The sequence below is a fragment of the Macaca nemestrina genome, chromosome 10 (assembly GCF_043159975.1).
Source record: "Macaca nemestrina isolate mMacNem1 chromosome 10, mMacNem.hap1, whole genome shotgun sequence".
Classification (NCBI taxonomy): domain Eukaryota; kingdom Metazoa; phylum Chordata; class Mammalia; order Primates; family Cercopithecidae; genus Macaca; species Macaca nemestrina.
The window spans coordinates 143,603,463-143,625,537 of record NC_092134.1 but is presented as its reverse complement, the minus strand read 5'-3'; the positions used below and the strand labels follow the sequence as shown (position 1 = coordinate 143,625,537).

The 22,075-nt window shown below is 47.5% G+C and overlaps 1 protein-coding gene across 4 annotated transcripts in view; it reads left to right on the top strand.

Moving 5' to 3' along the window:
* The window catches only part of LOC139356929 (disco-interacting protein 2 homolog C-like), a 209,982-nt gene that overhangs the window by 61,780 nt on the left and 126,127 nt on the right, over positions 1–22,075 (top strand). For 2 of the 4 annotated variants that reach the window (XM_071072413.1, XM_071072408.1), the window contains exon 1: positions 18,510–18,646. The exons of the other annotated variants lie outside the window; for them this stretch is intronic. The gene's annotated coding sequence lies outside the window, so the exon portion shown is untranslated. Of the gene's footprint in view, positions 1–18,509; positions 18,647–22,075 lie in introns of those variants that run through there. 4 annotated transcript variants of the gene reach the window in all.

Here is a 22,075-nt window from a genome sequence, read left to right as displayed (position 1 = left end):
CTTGATTATAATTGTAACATATCCCTTTAATAAAAACAAAACAGAACAACAACAACAAAACAGCTGTCTGAAAAGTCTCGAAATTAAAGAGCTCACTTGGACAGGGATTTGGACACCAGTTGAATGGCCCAGCACACCATAGTTACATGGGCCACTCGGCCTGTTAGGTCCTTAGGGTATTTGAAGTCATATGGATATTTGCATTTCTGCCTCTGGATATCGTGTTAGTATTCGGCTAGTGTTTGAGGGCCAGGCTCAGATCCGGGAAAACAAGAGCCCCTGCCCTCACGGCACTTCTCTTCCATGTGTGTGTGTCAGGAAAATAGAAAGCATAAGATATTTTTTTCAATGAGCTGGGAAGATGGAAAAACAAGCTTAAGATGTTTACTTGTTCAGAAGAAGGGAAGTGCAAGGAACACTCAGCTTTGTTGCTGCTGAAGGAGGCCCCTGGTGGAGGCTGTTTCAGAGGTGGGGTTTCTCTGAGAAAGGTGGTAAGAGGCAAATAGGATGCCCCATCTGGTTTGCCAGAGATGGGGAAAGTTAGTATCCCCAAAACAGCTTCAGCATTCTGGCAAAGCTTTGGAAAACCAGCTACGGTGTAGGACCTTGTTGGCCGCTGGGTAGAAGGAAAACATTGCTGGTCCTGAGGACTGTACTGTTGTTCCACTGCTATAAAGAACTATCTGAGGCTGGGTAATAAGGAAAAAAAATGTTTAATCGGCATACAGTTCTGTGGGTTGTACAGGCTTCTACATCTGGGGAAACTTACAATCAGAGTGGAAGGTGAAGGGGAGGCCGGCATGTCTTCACATGGCTGGAAGGGGAGAGAGAGTGAAGGGAAAGGTGCCATGCACTTCCAAACAACCAGATCTCAGGAGAACGATCATGAGGACAGCACTTGGGGGATTGTGCTAAACCATTAGAAACCACCCCCATGAGTCAATCACCTCCCACCAGGGCTCACCTCCAACATAGGGTTAGAGTTCAGCATGAGATTTGGGTGGGGACACACAGCCACACCATGTCAGGCTTCCCATTCTTCTCCTGCACGTGCTTCGCAAATGGTTCTGTCATTGGTTTTTGTTTCTGTTGATACATAATATACGTACATATTTTCAGAGTGCATGTGATACCTTGATTCACCCCTATATTGACGAAATCTGTGTACTTGGGATGTCTTTCACTTTAAATAGTTTCTTTTCCTTGTGCTGGTTATGTTAAGTTATTCTCTCCTAGCTGTTTTGAAATACACAGTAGATGACCCACTGCCATCCCCCTGCTGATTTATCAATAGTAGGTCTCGTGTTCCCATTAGGCTGTGTGTTTGTGCACATTACCAGCCTCTGCCCATCCTGCTTATGAGTGGGCTCTGCTGGGCCCTGTTGACCACCTACTTTTGGCCTCCATGAGATCTGCTCTCAGCTCCTGCTTATGAGTGAGAACATGCGCCGTTTCCTTGCTTGACTCGTTTGCTTAACGTAATGTCCTCCAACTCCATCCATGCTGCCGCGGATGACAGGGCTCTCTGCTGTGTGGTGGAGTATTGCTCCTGTGTGTGTTCGGGCCACGTTCCCTTCATCCCCTGTTGACGGGCACTCAGGTGATTCCAGACCTTGGCTACTGTGGATGGAAGCTGAGAGCAGTCACTGGCTTTATACTCGGGGGACGTGAGCCACTTTGATGTTCTCAAGCAGCCTATCCCCAAAGCCCTCCGTAGAATGCCGCATTCGTTTGTACTCATGGCTTCTTCCACTAGGATGAACAGCTGGGAAGGGGCTTTGAGTGAATGCTTGGGTTTCTGTCTTTAATTGGTACCGAGCTACACTGGCCAAGTAGAGGTCCCAGTGACCCTGGACACTACCTCACATAAGGTCCAAAGATGCAGTTAGGTTCTTTTTTTAACTTAAAAAAAAAAATGCTTTTGACCTGGGTAAGCTATGGCATTATCAGTTAGAGTTTTTCATATTGGAAAGGTGTATATTTTATTTTCTAAGAAGGAAAGAAATCCTGTTAAATACTCTAACCAGAGATTAAATCATGTCAAGGAAAGAGGTACTATTTTGGGGGAAAATTACCCCTTCATGTCAAAGATCAAGGAGATGACTTACATTGTTTAATTGAGTTAATTATGAAATCTTAAGTGGTTTTAAGAAGATGAGCTGTGGATCCTACAAGACATGAGACTGATACTGATTTAATGTTAGTCAGCCCTGACAGAATGTGGCTAATATTTAAAGCTTGCTCCAGTATTGCTTGATAGATTGTAAGTTAATGTAAAGATCTGTTTGACGCTTTTATTTTACAAAATATTATTGAGAAAAAGTTTGACAGCCAAGGAACGGCCTTCAACCAATTTCTTCCTAATTTCTATCACCAGAAAATTTTGTCCTGTTAATTCCAGAATTTACTTTTGGAAAGTTCCCGTAAGGAGAGCAGAGGTATTGGTGGTTGAATGGTGACTTGAATTTAGGTGAAGATCGTTAAATATTTCATAGTCATGTTTGTCTTGGTGGTTTTAGCAATTTTATATTAAACTTAGAACTGTGAGTCAAACCAAATCTGTTCTTTTGCTTTTGTGATACTCCTTTGTATGACTATACTGGTAAAGAATGATAAAATGTGTATTGGGTATTTTTTCTGTGTAGATATTAGGATTTTTAGGGGAACAAATTAATCATTCTTCTAATATACACTGTTGCTGTGTGTTGGGTCCTTTGTATATTAGTTGAATCACTCTAATGAGGACCACTTGAAAGTCTGTTTCTATAGCAGATGTTTTATATGTTGACTTGTGTTATGCAAAATCCTTCATCCTCTAAGAAGACTAAGCAATGGGTTGGAGGAGAGATTTAATCACCCATTAGGTCTATTCCGAATGCCCAGAATTGAATGCAAGTACTAATTATGTTTTTGAAGTGGTGTGTGTGTGTATGGGTGTGTGTGGTGGGCTCCTTTTTAGGTCATGGGAGGGAGGTAAAGCGAAGATGAGATTTGCTGATGAACATTTGTGCATATGCTAGTGGAGAAGTCATATGACTTGACTGCACCTGCGTACTCTGATTTTGGTTTCGTTAGTGTCCGTAGCCACAAGCCTCAACTGCCTCTGGGACCCACCCTGAGGGGCTGTGGTGAGGGTTATTACAGAGTCGTGCGTCTTAGTGAAGGGCACAAACGGCCTTGTGGGCCTACTTTGGCTTTGTTTGAACGTCTAGATTGTTAAACTAAGTTTAACATTTTGAGGATTATAAATTGTGATTCTTGTCTAAGAAGAGGTTTCTGTTGTCTCTGAAGACAGGAGCCCCAATACAGAGGGTCCCTGGCTCCCAATTGTTACATATCTGATTTTTTTTTTCAACCTTGTGATGGTGTGAACTAGTCACACTCAGTGCATTGTTTGGCCCAAGATGGGCTGCCTCTGGATGAACCCGTTGTAAGTTGAAACTATGATGTCAAATGCACTTTCTATTTAGGATATTTTCAGCTTACGCTGGGTTTATTGGAACAGTTTCATCCCATGGTAAGTCAGGGAGCATATGTGCTCATAAAAGTGGAGACGATCTCATAGATACCGTGAGATATAGTGTCTCTGATGTTATAGAGATACGATGAAAACAATCAAGTGGGACTTGGAAGCCTTGGAGGGACTCACATGGGCGGCTCCTGGAATGCAATCTTGAGCGCCACTGGCTTCTGGATGTGACATCTGTACCTTCTGCTTAGCCCAGTGTGTTATCGGCTGCTCTCGAGGGCAGAGAGGTCCAGCGTTCCTGTGTTTAGGTATTTGAGCTGCCTTAAGAGGCTAGGTCAATACTCACTGGTGTCTTCAGGGCTTTAGGCCTTCTGAACAAGCAGGAGGAAGCACGACTTTGTAGAGCTTTGGAAATCTCAACGGACTTCAGGGCCATCCCCTTTGGCAGGAGAGAGCCCCACTGGAGGCGAGCAGGGTGCCGTGCGGGCCTCTGCTGGGCCCAGGCATGTAGGGACGTTGTGAGGGCCACAGGACACAGATCGGTCTTGATTCACAACTGGTGTCGATGGCCACGCAGCATTTCTGCCAGGTACATGAGTGCGGGGACTTGGGTTTTGGGGTGTGCGTCCTGGTTGCCTAGTTGCTTGGAAGACCCCCATTCAGACCCCAGCCTGAGTCACCGTGACAGGCCTCCTGCTTCACACGCCACACGGAAGCCGTGGCGTCGGTCACTGACGTCCACCGGGTGTCAGATGTGCGTGTGTATCTTCCTTGGTCTCGGGATGTGTCTTGTTTTGAGGTTATAGTAAACGTTCTTTACGAGGGGTTTTGGATTTTTTATGTTGTTTGCAAGGAGGCAGCAGGGAGTGCTTGAGCAATGAGATCCCCTTTCCAACCAATACAATTTCAGATCCCAGCAGGTAATTAAGGCAGCGGAGCTGTGGGATCACCTTTGCAACCAATGAGAATTCAGATCCCAGGAGGTAATGACGGCAGCGGGGCGGGTGGCAGAACCCTGAACTGTGGCTGTTTCTGGTGTCTTGCCCCGCGGACAGAGCGTGCTGGGGCCTCCGTGGTCCTCTGTGGGGTGAGTGGAGCGCATGAACTGGGTGCTGCTGGGCCCTGGCTGGCTCCCCAGCCCGGGGTTTATGCAGGACTCGTTAGACAACTTGGAACCCAAAAGCAGCACGAGGAGAACGGGATTGTGCCTTTCTGGATCCTTGGTGCTTCCCAGTCTCAGACACTGAGTAGGCTCTGAGGGGTCTCGCCGGGAAGACTTGCACAGTCGGCCCCCAGGATGGAGTGGGGCTGCAGCGGGTCTTGCAGGAGCTGGAAGTGGGGGTGAGTGTCTCGCAAGCGGGACCTTTCAAGTGGGCCCAGCAGGATGCATCTGTGGAAATGGTGCCACCTAACGCAGGGCTGCGGCCAGCAGGACCTGAAAGGCTACAGCGGGCTGTGTTTCTGCTCTCTCTCGAGTCTCTGCACGGTTTTCCTTGGTTTTTGTCTGTTTGGAGGACGCTTCCCCCTTTCTTGCGCTTACCTAGCCTTCTGAGCTTCTTTGTTGAGTACGACAAAGCCCTGAGAAGGCATTTTTATCGCATAATTGTGTTATCCTGGTGGCTGGATAAATGACCTGCAAATGTGGGTGACTCAGTAGCTCTGAGGGTGTTCAATATCCAAGACAGAGGTGGGAAGGAAATGTTCAGGGAGGCATCAGAGGATCTGTTCTCTGCTTTACACTGGGGCCCTGGTTTGCTGACAGTCTTCACACTCGATCCAAAATGGGGGATAATGAAGTCTCACGGATTCGGCTTCAGCTGAGAGCTGCCTCCAGCAGAGTCTTGTGTGAGTAACAGTTTCTATGTTTGGTGCGAAGGGCGGGCGTCAGTCAGTTGATCTTATTTGTGGTGGTGCTTATGGTGGGTTTTCCGTAAGGAATGTAGACTTTATTAGCTTTGGCAAGGGAATCCTGAGTGATAAATTGGAAGAATGTCTCAGGAAATTCTGGAACCTGCAGTGAATCTGGAATCTGTATGAAATTGAGATTTGGATTCTCACGATTTCCTAATGCTACCCCGAAACCCAGTAGTTGAGACAGTCGTAGAGCTTCAGTTGTGCTGCCCCGGTTCCCCATTTTAAAAGGAACACGTTGCTTTCCTCTAGAATGTTCTGAGCTCTGAGTGCTGCCGGCAGAGTGACCAGCTCTCTGCATCAGAGGGGAAGCCAGGGCTGCGTTCACGGCGTCGCGGCAGCCGGGAGCTGACCCTGGACCTCAGGCACGTGTGATGCTGACCATTTTCTGTAAACTCCAAGGGTGTAGTGGTCTCCTTGGCCCTTTACAGTCTTCTGAAGCTTTTGATGTGTCTGCACTTTGTAGATTTTTCAGAAGTAGACAGCCTTTTCCCACACCCTTGGGCTGAGTTTCCTCAGAGGCTGGTGTGTGGGAAGCACCACACCCACATTCTGACAGGGAAGACTCTGGTGCCCAACTGAGGTCAGAGTGGAAATTTGTTCTTCCTTCCCTCCAGTCTGGTCCAGCTGCTCCCTGCTTGGCCAGAAGAAAATCATGCTTATTCAAGTCGTAGGCAAACCCCCGAAGTCAAACATTTGTCTTTTTTCTTTAATATGCCCATTTAGTTTATATGGAATGATAGCTAGAGAAATGCCTTTTAGGGGAAAATTAATTTCCTTAATTACAGAGAACTTTTTGGATAAAAATCAGGAGGCTATTTTGTAATAAGATCTAGTTAAATACTACAGTGGAAAGCTCCTTATATTTGATCTTACACTTGGGCCCTGTGTGCGTGTCCGCATGCTCGTGCTCATGACGCCAGGCACAGATGTGAACTACAGGCACAGTACATACTTTCTGGTTGCTTTTTTGAACGTCTTATTGCTTGACCTCTCCGACTCAAATGTTGAGTTATGTTGATTCTGTTCAGAATGTTTATCCCTCCGTCTAGGGTCCAGTCGTCTTTCAGGGAGGAACCGTCTTCCTCATCTCTGTCTCCTACAGTATTGTATATTTAATAGTCAAATATTTATAGGTTACATGGGTGACTGATCTGTTCATTAGGAGGAAAACAATGCCAATTTTCACATCATTATAATGGACTTGTTAAATGATTGTTAGTATAATGAAGTTTCCATGGCAAAAGAGGCTTTGCAGATGTGAGTGTAACGGACAGTGAGATGGCGGAGGACCCTGGGTTGTCCAGGCGGGTCCAGTGTCTTCACATGTGCCTTTTGAGAAGGCAGTACGAGGGTCTGCCTCAGAGGAGGAGACCTGAGGACGAGATAGAGGCCAGAGGGCTGTGGGGGTGAGGGCAAGTGTGGGGCAGGGGCAGGGTCCGGAGGGGTGCAGGGCTGAGGCCGGGGCAGTGGTAGGAGGGGTGTGGGGCTGTGAGCCAAGCTGCATGGTGGCTTCTATGAATTGGGAGACTCCAGGCAGGAATACAAGCTACTGAGCCCTTGACTTCAGCCCTGGGACTCCTGACTCCCAGGGCTGAGAGGAGGTTTGCATTTGTGGTAATTTGTTGCAGCAGCAATAGGAAGCTACTGCATTGTATCTGTTCTTCACCTCCAAACCTTTGAAAAGTAACCCTGTTGTATTGGCCTTTTGTGTGCCCTAAATTCTAATGAGATGGTTTGTAGGAAATAATGGACACAAACGATGGCGGAACAAAAAGTTGGACAGAAGCAGTGTCTTCTGTGGTTCTGTAGTTTGGGTCTGGGAAGTTAGATTTCGGTCAGAGTGTGTGGTCTTGTTCAGCGTATACCTGGAGTACTTGTTCAGAGCTCCTGGGGGAGTGGTCTTTAACACTGTTAGGATTAAAACTCCAAGCACATCAGGGCCAGAGTTCCTGAGTCAGTGTTAGGCGACCTTTGAATAAGAGTTGGCATGTAGAGTCTGCCCACTTTACTAGTATGAAGAAGCAAAATCTTTTTTTTTTTTTTTATTTTTTGAGATGGAGTCTCGTTCTATCACCCAGACTGGAGTACAGTGGCGAGGCCTCGGCTCACTGCAAACTCCGCCGCCTGTGCTCAAGTGAGTCTCCTGCTTCAGCCTCCAAATTGCATGATTTATTTTCCTGTTTTATATACTTAGTATGTGAAAACTCTGCAAACTTTATTAATACAAATGACATGCCAGAACTTAGGAGAATCTGGTATTTTCCCATGCAAATTAGTAGTGATGTGGAATTCCTGGGCTGATTTGGTTTTATAAGACATGGGGCAGATTCTTTGCCTTATTTCTGTGGAACTAACAATTGTTAATCACCCAGCACTCTTACCTCCCCCAACAGCTCAGGTGAGGGGGGTGTTACCCCCACTGTCGTGATGAGAGGCAGGAGACTGAGGCTTAGATGAGCAGGTGACACATTACTGTCCAGCCCCACCCACCCTGTAGTTTCCTGCCATGGCTCAGCTGTCTTCCTGCAAGAAAGGACAGACACCCTGGTGCTGGGTAGAATTCCTTGTGAACCCCTTTCCATCCTCCAGGGAGTTCTTGCTTTACAGTGGTGGCTCATGGGGAGTCCTCTGGCCCACTGAGAAAGTGACTCATGTTGTGACATTACTGTCTCTGTCCGGCTGCTGTCGATTGGGTGATTTGTAAAGAGACATTTATTGCTCACAGCTCTGGAAGCTGGAAAGTCCAAGGTCAAGGCAGTCCAAGGTCAAGGCACCTGCACATCTGGTGCCCCAGGGCCTGTGGCTCACAGACGGCAGCATCTCGCCGGGTCTTGCGTGGCAGCGGTCATCTCGTCAGAACTCACGTGGTGGAGGAGCAGGAGGGCTCCTCCAGGCCTCCCAAGAAGGACACCAACCCTAGTCCTGAGAGCAGGACCTCCCAAAGGCCACACCTCTTAATGTATCCCTTCGGAGATGGCTTCAGCATGAGGTTTTGGGGACATTCAGGCCAGAGCCATTGCTCTGCTGGGGTGTTAGGGCTGCATGGCATCATTACTGCAGCAGAGCCACAGCTTCTTATCTGCATTTGCTGCAGGAGAAGGACGCAGGTGCCTGTGCAAGTTGGGGTTCGGTGCAAGAAGTGGAGACCCTCTGGGAATCTTAGCAGGAGGAACTTAAGGACTTTGAGAACTGACACCTTAGGACTGTAGTTTTCTTCAGACTGTAAAAACCTTGGTGTGTGATAATACTGAACATTGCCTGAGCCCTGTGATCCTTCAAAACAGTGATGGTTAAGACATTCCCCTTCCCCACAACTGCGCCCCCACTTTTACTTCAAGAAGCCCGTTCCCATGTGGCTTAGGCTGACTGGTGGGATGACCATTTACCGAGGACAAGACCAGGTACAGGCCTTCAAACCCCCCTTCTCTGCCTTATAAGTGATTAGCTAAACTGCCTGTTCCCACTGATCAATCACTTCCCACCTTGAAATGGTTCTTCGTGGTGCATTTGCGCCTAGGGGGATGGACTTGTCTTTGACTGTCGCCTCCCACAGAGGACAGTTAGGGTGGGCAGGAAAGAATTCTCTGCTACAGGTCTGCATTCCTGGCTGTTTCCAGAAGTGGGAATTCTGGTGCCCTGGAGTGTGGGAATGGATTTCTAGTGTCCCAGCTTCAGGTGGAGTTGAAATTGAGTGAGGCAACCCACCACACCCATCTGGAGCCAGGGACTAGAGCCATTTTTAAAGTGGCAGTTTCTCCATAAGATTACCCAAAAAATGCGCTCAGCACGTTTCTTTCTTTCTCATATGCATTTGGCCATCTAAAATGGGAATGGTGGTTTTTTGAAGCATGGATGTAGTTTTAAATTTTGAGTATTGTAAACCTTAATGTAGCTGCTTAAAATGTTTGCCTGATTATCTGGAGATTTACTAAACCTTTGGAGTGGTAATAATGAGTTGATCTATATGACTTTGCTTTCTATGATGCAATGAAAGTACTCTAATTAAAACCTCTGCAGTTGGGTCAGCACGCGATTGGCCAAAACAAATTCTGCTTTTTGGGTTTCTTTAATCAAACAAGGGAGTAGAGTGTAGGCTGAAGTGGCAAATTCATTTCAGAGCACGCCAGAGCCCTCGTGACACCACAGAGCCACACCTAGGAAGATGTGGTTTCTGTAACAAGCTTTGGAAAACCAAAGTTCAACTTAATTATCCAACTTTGTTACAGAAAAAGCTTAGACCAGATGGCCAAAGACCTGATTGTTTCATGGTTGAGACGTGGTTAGAAAATTGCCCTTACTTGGTGCCAATCAGTGTTGGTCCACAGTGATACTCCTCCAACCTCACTGAATAGTTTGGAGACTGATATGAGACTGTGAAAATCTCCTTAAGGTGAAAAGGTCTCTGGAGCACCTGGGAATATCTGCACACCCGTGGCCATTCCCCTATAAGATGGAAAGGACGGCTGGGTCACGCGGGAGCATCCGCACACCAGTGGCCATCCTGTTTAAGACGGAAAGGGCTGCTGGGGTGCCCCGCAATGTCTGCACACCCGCGGCCATTGTGGCTGTCCCCCTTTCTGCTCAGTCACCTCTGTGTTCCCGCATTCAGGCTTTGGGACACTCATGAACAGCTCGTACCCTGGGCTGGTGAGGAAAGAGTGGGAGGTTGTTCTGAGGCTCTGTCACTGTCTGCCCTGTCATGAGCTGGGCAAGGCAGTGGCAGTGACCCTGGAGGAGTCTGGTCAGTGAGGGCTCCGGCAGGAAGTGCTGAGGCTTGAGGTGGCTCTGCCAGTCGTCACCAAATGTCTTCCCTCTTATTTCCATGATTCCTTCTAGTTCTGCACCTTGCACTGCAGAGTCTCTGTGTGTCTATAAATACACATGAGTTACGATACAGGTGTCTCTTTCCCCTCTTTCAGGGGCTGGGCCCAGGGAGTGAAGTGCAAGACTCCCTTACTGCTGGATGCCCACCAGCACGAGGCACTGCCTGCCCTGCTGACGAATGCCTACAGCGAGTCCTGGAAGCCTCCTTCTGAGCACCTGGCCTGTTGACGGTGTATACGGGAGACAACGGAGCTCCCCTTGCCCCACCCTGAGCAGAGACTGGGGAGGCGGGGGCAGCACTGCCCCCATGGTGCATCCTTGGTGCATGGAGGAAAGTCTGTTTAGCCGGGCGAGGTGGCGGGCGCCTGTAGTCCCAGCTACCCGGGAGGCTGAGGCAGGAGAATGGCGTAAGCCCGGGAGGCGGAGCTTGCAGTGAGCTGAGATCCGGCCACTGCACTCCAGCCTGGGCGACAGAGTGAGACTCTGTCTCAAGAAAAAAAAAGAAAAAAAAAAACACAGCCCATCCTCTCAAAAGCAGGGTGACAACCACATTTACTTCTGGAATCTTAAGAAAGGGCCTGTCTCTTTGAGAGAAGAATGTGGCATGAATGTGTGTACCTCCTTTGTTTTTTTTGAGACAGTTTCCCTCTGTCACCCAGGCTGGAGTGCGGTGGTGCAATCTCAGCTCACTGCAAGCTCTGCCTCCCGGGTTCATGCAATTCTCCAGCCTCAGCCTCCCAAGTAGCTGGGACTACAGGCACCCGCCACCACGCCTGGCTAATTGTTTGTATTTTTAGTAGAGACGGGGTTTCACCGTGCTAGCCAGGATGGTCTCGGTTTCCTGATCTCTTGATCTGTCCACTTCGGCCTCCCAAAGTGCTGGGATCATAGGTGTGAGCCACCGCGCTGGGCCGTATGTGTGTACCTCTTTACAAGTCTTGCCCGATCTTTGCATTGAAAAATTATTGAAAACCTTAAGGATGTAACTGACAAGAACTTTATAGATTTCTCCAAGTAAAAATTTGGAAAAGTGAAGTGAACCCATAATTTGTTTTATTTCTGAGTCCCACACTTGGATTTTTAAATGTGGGCAAAACATCTGTATGTTCTTCAGCCTGATTTCCGTGGAATCGTGAATGAAACGTGCTGAAGTTGCCGTGCGGATTTTGTTATGTGGCGGTGACAAGTGGGGCTGGTCATTAAACAACTGGAGGGATCCCTATCCTTTCTGTGCTCTTGTTGGACACTAGGCACGTGCTTGGGTGTTTTCTGTGTGTGTGGACAAGATGAGGACAGAATTTCCAGATTCACACGGTGGTATCTTCTCCCTTTTCTGTTAAAACGTGTCTTCTGCTGCTTCTACATAGACCAAGTGTTTCTTTCTCTTGCCTGTCTACAGAAACGCTGTTTAACAAAAACTGCATTGTAAGCATGTGAAGCTGAATTCCACATGATAAAGCAGATAGAGATGACTGAGTATACTGTTTTGTGGAAGGAAGGTTTAAAATGATTTTTAGCTTTTTCCCTGAAATAGGGAATACTTTTAACTTTTTCCCTGAGATAGGGAATAATGAAATGGGAAAATAATTAAATTTTCCCATATAATTGTTAGATTATATTTAATTATTAGATTATTCATGTATTGCAAGGGAAAAAGGAACTAGATCACCCCATGTACCCAAATGAAAATTTAAAGGGTATGGGCGAGTTCATTTGAACTCCTTTAATTTGTTTTTGTTTGTTTGTTTTTGACAGTCTCACTCTGTTTCTCAGGCTGGGTGCAGTAGTACAATGACAGCTCTCTGCAACCCCAACCTTCTAGGCTCAAGTGATTCTCCTGCCTCAGCCTCCCCAACTGCTGGGATTTACAGGCGTTAACCACCACACACAGCTTATCACCTCTTGGAGACTAGCTATGAGTTTGGGCATTCACTGAACTATATTTTGGTTAATTCTCAAAGTTTGTCACTGTTTATCTTTAATTTGCTAAAAATCTACATATATTGTAAAATGAGTTACATTTCCTTAGCATTCACGGATTCCCTGTTAGTGGGGCAGAGACGCAGAAGGGCAGAAGGCATTCGGACATCATCAGGTTTGCAGTTGAGTGCTTTCCCCGAACACACTGGAGCTCTGGGCTCTGTGGCCCCACGGGGGTCCTCTGTCCACTGAGGGGGCCAGGTTACCTGGGAGGTCCCTCCAGCCTCTGCAATTTTGCCCTTTTCAGGTTAACATCTCATCGTTGTCCTGGACAGCACTGTCTTTCGTTCACTGACCCATGAGTGAACAGCTGGTCAGTGGCCAGTGCTGCTTCCTTCAGCTGGGAGGTGGTGATGTGATAACACTTCCGTGGAAATTGGTTCTTGGTGTATTAAGGGTTCAGTTGTATGTTTATTTTTAATCTGCACCTCTGAATTGGTCTTTTGATTGCAAAGAGATTGCTTACTGGATTTGTTTCTGAATATTTGGTGGATAACAGGAGAACCTTGCTTATCTGTGTGTTCATTTAATGTGTTTTTGCCAGGCATTTATATGGGTGTGTTAGCCCCTAGCCCACTTTCTGTGTGTGGTGGAGTCATTGAAATCATTTATGTGAAGTCTCTCTTCTATCAAGGCTAGAGGACGTGGGGTGGTGTCTCCCTAAACTAGAGGGAAATGGCATTGTTCTGCCCTCCTCCCTGGGAACGCTGGTGTTTCCAGGTCTCTGAACTTGGCTCCCACACTGGGAGAGTGGCTGTGGCTTCTGGAGCCCGTTTTGGGCGGGACTGACTCCTTCATTCGCTTTATTCCCCACCGTCTTTGCTGCTTTGTGACGCAGGGATGAGGGAGTTGGGCCCGGGGGCCTTGCCTGTGCCTGAAGGGCCCGATGCAGAAAACTCCTGGTGGGAAGGATGTTCCTTGAGGGCAGCTTTTGGAGTCTCTTCCTACTTTTAACTAAGAAGCAGCTATTCACATGGTTCTATTCTGCTGGTGTGTTTCAAAATAATTGGTGTAGAGTTGCGAAGATGTCCGAGACACCCATGATCCACTCCGGGCCAGTGCCGGGCATTGTGCTCAGATGCCTTCAGACCACATTCACATGCCAAAGATTCTTGCTTGGTTATTCTCAAACTTAAGAGAATCTAAAACGCGAGCCACGGTATGGATTTTCTCTTGAGCCCCCATGACTTTGCCTTGTATTTTGGGCATGAATGACTTCATCAAGGGGAAAGAATTTGAGGAAGGAGCCTCTGAGGCTAGGAGGGGGTGGGAAGGGGTGGGGGGAAGAGGAGGGAAAAGGAGCTGTAGAGGGAGGAACCAGGCTGGGGCTGGGGCATCTCCCCATGATGCTCCCCCACCCCTGGCGCGAGGCCCCAGGGACTGACTGATTTTCCCACAAGAAATGTGTATAATTGCGTGTCTGTTTTGTGGGCTGGCCATTTGGATTGAGGGAATGTCTGTGTTGTGATTCCTTATTGATTCGAAGGTTGGAAAGGTTTGTGCTCAATACAGGGGTCTCTTGGTGCTATGGGAAATGTGATCGCAGCTGCCTTCTGGGTGGGGAGAGCCCTCGAGGCCATCAGTGGTGGCCGGTGTCGGCCTTCGCTTCCCTGGGTGAGCTGCCCTCAGGGTGGGAAGGGAGGCCCTCGGTGGTGGCCGCTGTTGGCCTTCGCCTCCCTGGGTGAGGGCTGCTCCATCCCCGGCTCTCCGACTCCTTGCCTGGCACCTTCCTCGTTGGGGGCCGTGATCCATCAACTTTGTCCACGCGTGTCCTGCAGACTAGTGCTGACTGCAGGTTCAGGAGTGGTCAGAGGAGGCCAGAGGAGGCCCTCGTGATGCAAAGCTAAACGTTTAATGATGGCGCTGCTGAGTGCATGAGCCACGTCAGCCCAAGAGTCTGAGTAAGAGGAAACCGCGGGGTGGAGGGAAGACTGGACAGATGGGTGCTTTCCTCGGCCCCTGGGAGCACGGCCATGTCCACGCTCAGACCTCCTGGTTTCTCCCATATTTCCATAAATAGCAAGGGAAGGATATGGGGCACCCAGGGACCTCAGGGGTATAAGCTGTGTCCTCGCGTGGCCCCAGCTGTGGCCAGTGACGTTATTCTCTTTAACCTCAGGCTTATTTTCTATAAAAACACAAAGGGACAGAAGTAGTTCAAGGGCCTGTAAAGACTTACGTAATTGTTAATAGGCCTACTTTTATGCTTTCTTATGTATTAAGAGCAAATCATAAAACAAACTCATTTCTGTTTGAAGAAATCTTTACTGCTCTCATTTTTGTGGCAAGCAGCATTGATTCTTTGCTTAGTGAGCGTTAGTGCCCTCCTGCCCAGTGCTGCTGCCTGGCGTGTCCTCGCACACACCTCTGTCCATTGGTCTCCGTTCACCTTTCCGCCTAGAATTGTAGGAGGGGCGCTGGGATCTTAGGGCTAGAAAGAAACCCTGAAGACCACTTTTAGGGGCGACTTTTAGTCAGGGCTTCCAGAGAGACAGCCAGCCAGGTGTGCGTGTGTCTCCAGGGCGAGGCCTGCTGCAGGGGCTACAGAGTCCAAGAAGCCCCAGGACCCACAGCCTGCAAGCTATAGTCCTGAGAGGGTGTGGCTTGAAGACTTGAGAAGCGGAGGTTGCAGATCCGACCAGGGTCTGAGGAGCTGAGACCCAGGAGCACGGGCTGCAGAAGACAGATGTCACTGGCCCATCAGCCAGAGAGGTGGAGTGAACCCAGTTTTCCCCGCCTTGCTGTTTTACTCGGGCCCTGGGGGGATAGGGTGGTGCCCCCCACACCGGCGAGGATGGGTCTCCACTCAGTCCAGAGACAAACATGCATCTCACACAGAAATAATGCAGAACCAGCCATCTGGGCACCCCGGGCATGCTCAGGTTGATGCACAAAACCAATGCCGCGCGTGGCCCTGACATCTGCGTGTTCGCATCACTCCACACACATTGCTCAGTCATCGCCTTGGTGAGTTTGTAAGCTCGTTGTGTGGTTCTGGGGCTCTTTGTCCCTGGTGATGAGAGGCTCCCCACTGTCCCAGCTCAGGTATGGAAGGTGATGGCACCAGCGGCTCCTTGTTTCTCAGACACCTGAGTGGGTGCTCTGTGCAGCCAGTTCAACCTGCAGCAGCATCTGTTTCCTATGCCGATTCCATTCGGAGTATGTGCCTCCCTTCTGTTGAGGGTGCAGCCTTCTTTCAGGGAAGAACTGTGTCCTGTTCGCCTATATCGCCTGTGGTGTATCTCATGGCTGAATAAGTAGCTATAGGATACCTCGGTGGCTGAATGATAGGTTCATTGGAAGGAAAACTTTATATATTTTTTTCTTTTTGGGATGGAGTTTCACACTCAACGCCCAGGCTGACGTGCAATGGCACGATCTTGGCTCATTGCAAACTCTCCCTCCCGGGTTCAAGTGATTCTCCTCCCTCAGCCTCCCAAGTAACTGGGGCTACAGGCTTCCGCCACCATGCCTGGCTAATTTTCGTATTTTCGTTAGAGAAGGGGTTTCACCATGTTGGCCAGGCTGGTCTTAAACTCTTGACCTCAGGTGATGCGCCCACCTCGGCCACCCAAAGTGCTGGGATTACGGCCATGAGCCCCTGCACCCAGGAACTTAATACCGTTTTTTTTTTTTCCTTTAAATCGTAATGGGCTTGTTAAATGCTTACGTTTTTTTTTTTTTAATTTATTATTATTATACTTTAAGTTCTAAGGTACATGTGCATAACGTGCAGGTTTGTTACATATGTATACTTGTGCCTTGTTGGTGTGCTGCACCCATCAACTCGTCAGCACCCATCAACTCGTCATTTACATCGGGTATAACTCCCAATGCAATCCCTCCCCCCTCCCCCCTCCCCATGATAGGCCCCGGTGTGTGATGTTCCCCTTCCCGAGTCCAAGTGATCTCATTGTTCAGTTCCCACCTATGAGTGAGAACATGCGGTGTTTGGTTTTCTCTTCTTGTGATAGTTTGCTAAGAAGGATGGTTTCCAGCTGCATCCATGTCCCTACAAAGGACACAAACTCATCCTTTTTGATGGCTGCATAGTATTCCATGGTGTATATGTGCCACATTTTCTTAATCCAGTCTGTCACTGATGGACATTTGGGTTGGTTCCAAGTCTTTGCTATTGTGAATAGTGCCGCAATAAACATACGTGTGCATGTGTCTTTATAGCAGCATAATTTATAATCCTTTGGGTATATACCCAGTAATGGGATGGCTGGGTCATATGGTACATCTAGTTCTAGATCCTTGAGGAATCGCCATACTGTTTTCCATAATGGTTGAACTGGTTTACAATCCCACCAACAGTATAAAAGTGTTCCTATTTCTCCACATCCTCTCCAGCACCTGTTGTTTCCTGACTTTTTAATGATCGCCATTCTAACTGGTGTGAGATGGTATCTCATTGTGGTTTTGATTTGCATTTCTCTGATGGCCAGTGATGATGAGCATTTTTTCATGTGTCTGTTGGCTGTATGAATGTCTTCTTTTGAGAAATGTCTGTTCATATCCTTTGCCCACTTTTTGATGGGGTTGTTTGTTTTTTTCTTGTAAATTTGTTTGAGTTCTTTGTAGGTTCTGGATATTAGCCCTTTGTCAGACGAGTAGATTGCAAAAATTTTCTCCCATTCTGTAGGTTGCCTGTTCACTCTGATGGTAGTTTCTTTTGCTGTGCAGAAGCTCTTTAGTTTAATGAGATCCCATTTGTCAATTTTGGCTTTTGCTGCCGTTGCTTTTGGTGTTTTAGACATGAAATCTTTGCCCATGCCTATGTCCTGAATGGTACTACCTAGGTTTTCCTCTAGGATTTTTATGGTACTAGGTCTAACATTTAAGTCTCTAATCCATCTTGAATTAATTTTCGTATGAAAAAACTGCTTTAAAGTTCATATGGAACCAAAAAAGAGCCCGCATCTCCAAGACAATCCTAAGTCAAAAGAACAAAGCTGGAGGCATCACGCTACCTGACTTCAAACTCTACTACAAGGCTACAGTAACCAAAACAGCATGGTACTGGTACCAAAACAGAGATATAGACCAATGGAACAGAACAGAGTCCTCAGAAATAATACCACACATCTACAGCCATCTGATCTTTGACAAACCTGAGAGAAACAAGAAATGGGGAAAGGATTCCCTATTTAATAAATGGTGCTGGGAAAATTGGCTAGCCATAAGTAGAAAGCTGAAACGATCCTTTCCTTACTCCTTATACGAAAATTAAATGCTTACGTTAATGTTTATTTTTAAAAATGTTATCTGTGACCTTTCAGCTTTTCATAGCACTTCTCGTGTGAATATTTTAAAAAGGCCCTTTAGTCGTGGGGGAGAAGGGGGTTATCCCTTTCAGCAGAGGGAGATGGAAGAACAGGCCCTGGTGGGTCTGAGCACAGGCAGTCACCCCAGCCTTGGTGCTTGCTTAGGTCTGCTCTCCGTTCACCGTAGCCGCATCCACTCTCATTGTCAGCTTAAAAATAAGCTTTTTCCTCTTTCTAATCGGAACAGTTAGTTTGTTAACCGTCACATTAAGGTATCGAGAATGATGGCTTTCAGGCCTCAGATATGATACAAGTAATAAATGCAGCTGACCCTGAACAACATGGGTTTTGAGCTTCGAAGGATCACTTATGTTAATTTTTTTTCCAACCAAACCCTTACTGAAAAAACCTGGCTTTGTGGAGGGCCGACGTTTCCTACATGTGGTTCCATAGGGTGGCCGTGGGGTCCTGTGGATACGTAGATTTGGGTAAACTCGGGGCGTGTTCTGGAATCCATGTCCCTGTGTATACAGAGGGACAATTGCAGCTTTTTAGAAGTTTGTGTCCTGCCTTGTCCTAAAAAGGTTCCAAGGTGGATGCAAAATTATTTCATTCCTTTGGTTTTCTTGGTGGGATATTGATGTTTATTCTTCAGTGTCTAATATCCTGAGTGAACAGAGTTACCGCTTCAGGAACAAAGCCAGTCTGGAAACACATATTGAGATATCCACCTTTTCTTCATGGTTTCACAAAAGGCCATGATCATATTTTATTCAGTTGAACTGTAGGAAACTGCCAATATTTGCTGTTTTTGGCCTACAAAATGGCAAGTTCGTACGATATTAAAAACAAAGGCTTCCTGGATGGGGAAAATAGGAATCGGTAAGAACCTGAAGTTCTCTGTCATGGCCTCTGAGTCACAGGTAAATAAACCTGCGTGAGGGGGAGTTGACTGTACAGTATTTTCCTTCTGTTTTGATACTGTCAGAAAAAGGTCAGTTCCAATGTGTTGGGTCCCTTTGCCTCAGCTTTGCTGCAGAAGGGACTTGCCATTATACCTCTTGTTCCCAGTGCCCAGGAGGCTGATGCCACATAGAAGACCTGCAGGTCGGTGGATGTGAAACAGGCATCGGACACGCTGTGCACCTTGGGACGCATCTGAGAAGTGTGTGCTTGCAGCAGATCTGAGGTGAGGGCGTGTTCCATCTCCTCTCCGTTCTCTGGCTTTGCAGGCCTTTGAAGTTGGTCCTGGAAGGTGAAATTAGTTAATGCTGATTTAAGCTCCAGGTCAAAGCCTGGGGGCCGAAGAGACCCGCCCTTCACTAGGGGTGTGAAGCATTGGGCCCTCCCATCAGGAGGCAGCAGGGACTCGAGAAAGCCCCACATGCCCTCCAGTTCCCTTATGTTGAAAGTTTTTGTACTCGGCCATGCCGGGTCATTTTGGGAGGTGAGTAGGGGATTCACATGGGGGTGTGCAGTATTCTTAGGTGTCAGGTGCGAGAGTTGAATTTGTAGAAGCTGTGCAGATAGGAAAGGGCCTGGCAGGGAGTGCTGTTTACACGGAGCCGATTTAACGCGAGGTCTGTGCTCTACCTGGGTCCGTGTCTGACTGCTGTCTCCCAGTCTGCAACAGGACGTTGACGTGACTTGGCGCCATCGTCCCACTCTGTGTAGATGTCTGAGGATCTGTGCGCAGCTGCTCTGTGAGAATGCGTTGTGATAATGAACTGAGAAACAGTGAACAAACCCTGAATTGGTTAGCACTGGTTCCACGGCCACTTCTGCCGTGGTTGGAGTCATTCATAATAAAGTGTGCTGGACTGCTATGCAGAGCTCTGAATTTCAGAGGCCCTTTAACTTGGCAGCTAACCAGTCGCTTCCTTCAGAAGACATTTGAGTCCCCTTTACCTACCAGGGTGACCCTGGGAGTTTGAAGATGAGTGAGACAAGCCCTCTGTGTCCTGTGGGATTTTACTGTCCAGAGGGGAGACAGATGTGGATGGTGAAGGAGGCCCTATCAGAGGTCAGTGCACGTCAGTTTTGTTTCTTCAGCACTTGCTGTGTTCAGGGGGTGCCCCGGGCCATGTGCAGAGCATCTGGGGACCCTGCCCATGGCATCCCAGGCACAGCTAGCATCTGCGCCATCTTCATACTTGGCCTGAGTTTTGGGGAAGTACCGAGGATGGCTTCTGCCTTTGCTGGAGAGAGTTGGAAGTCAGGGCAGCCCTCCACAAGGAGATGATCGCCAGCTGATTCCTCAAGAAAGAGAGGTGGTCCCCACATGGGTAGGGCAGGGCAGCATGTACAGACCTGGGTGTGGGTCTGGGGCATGTGCATCTGAGTGGGTTCTGCTGGGAGACAGCAGGGGTGAGGTGTGAAGGCAGTTGGAATTTACAGGATAAATTATCACTAAGGCGATGCCGGGAAAACATAAAATTGGGACTCTCTGGGGTAAACGTGGACTTAGGGTGACCCTGGGCGTGGGTGTTTTCAGGCTCTGAAGGCAGAGATTTAGGAAATTGGGGCAGAGCTGAGCCCCAGACGAGGATGAAGACCACCCTTGGGATGTTGAATGAGACAGGGGTGGAAACCCAGTGAATGTCCTGGGGGGTCAGTCCAGCAGACAGGCAGCAGAGGAGACCGGTGTCCTCAAAGGCCCCTTGGGCCTACCTCTCAAAGTGCTGGGACGACAGGCATGAGCCACTGCTCCCTGCTGATACTTTTAAAATTTCTAAGCTACTCTCTCTCATACCCACTCCCGTATTTTTTTAAAAAAACCAGGTTTATGGCTATATTTTTTCCAAGGGAACCAAACAGTTACCTGTTTGAAGTACAAATAACACCGTGTTTAAAAACCGAAAATGCCACTTTGCATAGAAGTTTCCAAATACCCAGTTGGTTTGAGCCTTGCATTGCAGTGTCACTACCTGCTCTTAAATTTCTACCCGATGTATAGATAGCGAGACAGGGACGGCTCGTACATCTTCAGGTTTCAGTTCTACTACCTTGGGCTATATTTTCATTTATTTTGGCACAACTGTGGGTGTGGCAAGCAATGCCAGGGTATTTATTTTGAAGCGTGTCCAATAACAGTTGGGAAGATTTTCACATTTTTAGAATTTTCATAGTAATAGTTATAATTTACAAAGAATTTAAAATTGTGTAGTCATTATTTTGCTTTTTTCTAGATGTGCCCCGAAACAGGGTTGCTAACTATCATTCTACATCACAGGATTAATAACAGTACCCTTTTGGAGCAGATGCCTGTAATCAAGGAATTCTGCCTAGTCAGTTCACTTTAAGCGTGTTTAAAAGGTTGTCTTTATCCTAGTTGGCACCTGTGGCTATAGTTTGTTTTCACTGCTGAAGAATATTCCACGATGGAAGCCGTAATTCATCTGTTTTTCATATCGGTGGACATTTGGATTATTTTGGGTGGGTGTGTATGTCTATTCAGCCTTCATTTTTTCAGGATTTTTTGTAGAAGATAATGTAACAGTGTAACATCCTCTGCTAGGGAGCCAACACGAACCCTGATTACAGCCACACAGACTCTCACACAGACTCTCAGGCCTTGTTACCAACACACAGAACCACTTTCTTAAGTTGAAACACAGTAGCAGAACCTGAAGCCATGTGAACGGTTCCTCCGATCTTACACTTGGAATTCACTTTTTATTACTATGTCTGCTAATTAGGAAGCATATCAATTATACAGAAATCTGAGAATGTAAAATTATACGTTTATAACAGAAAAAACCTTATTTAATACACCAGAACACATGGCTATGTTTTTCCCTCATGCCCCACCACTGTTTTCTTTGCTTGAAATGGGAAATGACACTTGAATGCGGTTTTCTAGCGACTGTTAGCCTGGCATAGTTCTTCAGAGACAGAGGATGTAAAGCACATGGAGAATTTCTGTTTGTGGAATGTGATTTCCCGGTCGCCTCATTCAGGCTGCCGCCGCCTTCCCCTCTGGCCGCCTGCATCGTGGGACGTCTGAGAAGGTCCCTGTTTCATCCTCTGGAAATTCTGAAAAGGAAGGAGAGGAGGGTGTGCAGGGTGTGGTGCATTTGTGTTGGTCTTCCAGCTTTTATTTGGAGTCTCCGCTACCTTGGTTCCTGCCTTTATGTCCCTAGCTCGTGGCTTCATCCTTGTGTCTAACTCACAGGCAGACAGATGGAAAGGGAAGTTGTATTCAGCCAACAGCTTGATCTTATTCTCAAGGCTTAAATCGACTGGGTATTTGGAGACTTCTGTGCAAATGGGCATTTTTGGTTTTTAAACACCGTGTCTTATTTGTACTTGAAATGGGGTAACTGGTTCTCTTGGAAAAAATATAGGCATAAAGCTGGTTCTTAAAAAAAAAAAAAAAAAAAGGGAGTGGGTGTGAGAGAGTGGCTTAGAAATTACACCAGTAATGGTCGGGAGTGGTGGCTTATGCCTGTAATTCCAGCACTTTGAGAGAAGGAGGCAGGTGGATCCCCTGAGGTTAGGAGTTCGAGACCAGACTGGTGAACATGGTGAAACCCCGTCTGTACTGAAAAGATGAAAATTAGCCGGGCATGGTGGCAGGCACCTGTAATCCCAGCTACTTGGGAGGCTGAGGCAGGAG